We start from the raw sequence: 3,179 nt of genomic DNA, 5'->3' as shown, positions 1-3,179 counted from the left end.
TACCCATTTTTGCCTAAGTTGCCTTTTCAGGTTTTCAACTTACCGGGTGTACGATCTTTTCATTTTTAATCCCTAATTTTTGCCCGAACCTTTTCATTTTCTTGGTTCGTCGGGATGCCCATTTTTGCCTGGCCTATTCTTTTTACTGTCCAGCGGGTCTATTTTATGCGAAGTATTTTTTAACTGCGTCTGAGTTCACAGGGGAAGTGAAGTTTTCACCATCCATAGTTGCAAGCATTAAGGCCCCACCATCAAAAACCTTGGTGACGATGTATGGTCCATCATAGTTAGGAGTCCACTTGCCCCTGTGATCTGTCTGAGGAGGAAGGATCCTTTTCAACACCAAATCTCCGACCTGGAAGCATTGAGGACGCACTTTCTGATCAAAGGCTCTCTTCATCCGACTCTGATACAACTGCCCATGACAAATGGCTGCCATTCGCTTCTCTTCGATAAGACTCAACTCATTGAACCTTGTCCGAATCCATTCAGTTTCGTCTAACTTGACATCCAACAGGACTCTTAGAGAAGGAATCTCCACTTCAACAGGTAGGACTGCTTCCATACCATACACAAGGGAGTAAGGGGTTGCCCCGTTCGATGTACGTACTGAAGTATCGTACCCATGCAAGGAGAAAGGTAGCATCTCATGCCAATCTCTGTACGTGACAACCATCTTCTGCACAATCTTCTTTATGTTCTTATTTGCTGCCTCAACAGCGCCATTCATCTTAGGGCGATAAGGGGAAGAATTGTGATGCTGAATGTTAAAGTTCTGGCACAACTCCTTCATCATTTTGTTATTGAGATTAGAACCATTATCAGTAATGATACTTTCGGGAATCCCATAACGACAAATGATTTCTTTCTTAATGAATTGGGCAACCACATGTCTGGTGACATTCGCAAATGATGCTGCTTCGACCCACTTGGTGAAATAGTGAATGACAACAATGATGAAGCGATGCCCATTGGAGGTGGTCGGCTCAATCTTTCCAATCATATCAATGCCCCACATAGCAAAAGGCCACGGCGAAGACATCACATTCAAAGGATTTGGCGGCACATGCACCTTATCAGCATAAATCTGGCATTTATGACACTTCCGGGCATATTTGAAACAATCAGATTCCATGGTCATCCAGTAATAACCCGCTCTCAACAATTTCTTAGCCATTGCATGTCCGCCGGCATGAGTACCGAAGGAGCCTTCATGAACTTCCTGCATTAACATGTCTGCTTCGTGTCTATCCACGCATCTGAGCAAAACCATGTCGAAGTTCCTCTTATACAACACATCGTCTTTGTTCAAGAAGAAACTGCCTGTCAATCTTCTCAAAGTCTTTTTATCATTTTTGGATGCCTCGGCAGGGTACTCTTGATTCTTCAGAAAGCGCTTGATGTCGTGATACCAGGGTTTGTCGTCGACTACCAGTTCAACAGCAAACACATACGCGGCCCTGTCGAGGCGCATCACATCGTTCCTGGGAGCGTGGTTCCACCGAATCACCTTGATCATGGAGGATAGAGTGGCAAGAGCATCTGCCATCTGGTTCTCATCACGAGGTATGTGATACAGCTTTATTATTGTGAAGAAAGTCAACAATCTTCTCGTGTAATCTCTGTAAGGGACCAGATTGGGCTGGAGGGTGTTCCAATCACCATTCACTTGATTGATCACTAGAGCTGAATCTCCAAAGATGTCCAGAGTCTTGATTCTCAAATCAATGGCTTGCTCAATACCCAAGATACAGGCTTCATACTCAGCTTCATTATTTGTGCATTCAAAAGTCAGACGAGCGGTGAAAGGCATGTGGGCACCTTTCGGAGTAGTAATGACAACACCAATTCCACTTCCTTTTGCATTGACGGCCCCATCAAACATTAAAGTCCACTTTTCATCTGGATCAGGTCCCTCCTCAACAACTGGCTCTTCACAGTCTTTCATCTTGAGGAACATGATGTCTTCATCTGGAAAATCAAACTTCATCGGCTCATAATCATCGATCGGCTCATAATCATCGATCGGCTGCTGAGCAAGATAGTCTGACAGAATACTCCCTTTGATGGCTTTCTGGGATATATACTGGATATCGTACTCTATCAGTACCATTTGCCAACAAGCAACCCTTCAGGTGAGAGCTGGCTTCTCGAATATGTATTTGACTGGATCCATCTTGGAGATCAGTAAGGTTGTGAGAGATAACATGTATTGTCTCAAACGCTTAGCAGCCCATGCAAGTGCACAACATGTCTTTTCAAGCATCGAGTATCTCGACTCGCAATCTGTGAATTTCTTACTCAGGTAGTAGATGGCATGCTCTTTCCTACTTGTCTCGTCGTGTTGACCGAGAACACAATCCATGGAATTGTCTAGTACTGTCAAATACATAATCAGTGGTCTCCCTGGGACCGGAGGCATAAGGATAGGAGGATTCTGCAAATACTCTTTTATCTTCTCGAAAGCCCTTTGGCAATCATCATTCCACCTGATAGCCTGATCTTTTCTCAGCAATTTGAATATTGGCTCGCATGTGGCTGTTAGGTGAGAGATGAAACTTGCAATGTAGTTCAACCTCCCTAAGAAACCACATACTTGTTTCTCTGTTCTTGGCTCAGGCATTTCCTGTATCGCTTTCACTTTAGCCGGATCCACCTCAATCTCTTTTCCGCTAACAATGAAACCCAGCAGTTTTCCAGATCTCACCCCGAAAGTACACTTGTTCGGATTAAGCCTCAGCTTGAATTTTCTCAAACGCTCAAACAGCTTCTGCAGATTCACCAAATGTTCTTCTTCCGTATGAGATTTGGCAATCATATCATCAACATAAACCTCGATTTCATGATGAATCATATCATGGAAAAGAGTCACCATCGCTCGTTGATATGTTGCCCCAACATTTTTCAGACCAAACGACATCACCTTGTAGCAGAAGGTGCCCCATGGGGTTATGAATGTTGTCTTCTCCATGTCTTCTGGTGCCATCTTGATTTGATTATAGCCAGAAAAGCCATCCATGAAGGAGAATACCGAGAACTGAGCCGTGTTATCCACCAAAACGTCAATGTGAGGTAATGGGAAATCATCCTTAGGGCTAGCTCTGTTCAGATCCCGGTAGTCAACACACATCCGTACCTTCCCATCCTTCTTAGGTACTGGGACGATGTTTGCAACCCAT

This window comes from Lathyrus oleraceus, chromosome 2 (genome assembly GCF_024323335.1).
Source record: "Lathyrus oleraceus cultivar Zhongwan6 chromosome 2, CAAS_Psat_ZW6_1.0, whole genome shotgun sequence".
In the NCBI taxonomy this organism is placed as follows: Eukaryota; Viridiplantae; Streptophyta; class Magnoliopsida; order Fabales; family Fabaceae; genus Lathyrus; species Lathyrus oleraceus.
The sequence above is the reverse complement of the archived record's forward strand: the minus strand, read 5'-3'. Positions refer to the sequence as shown.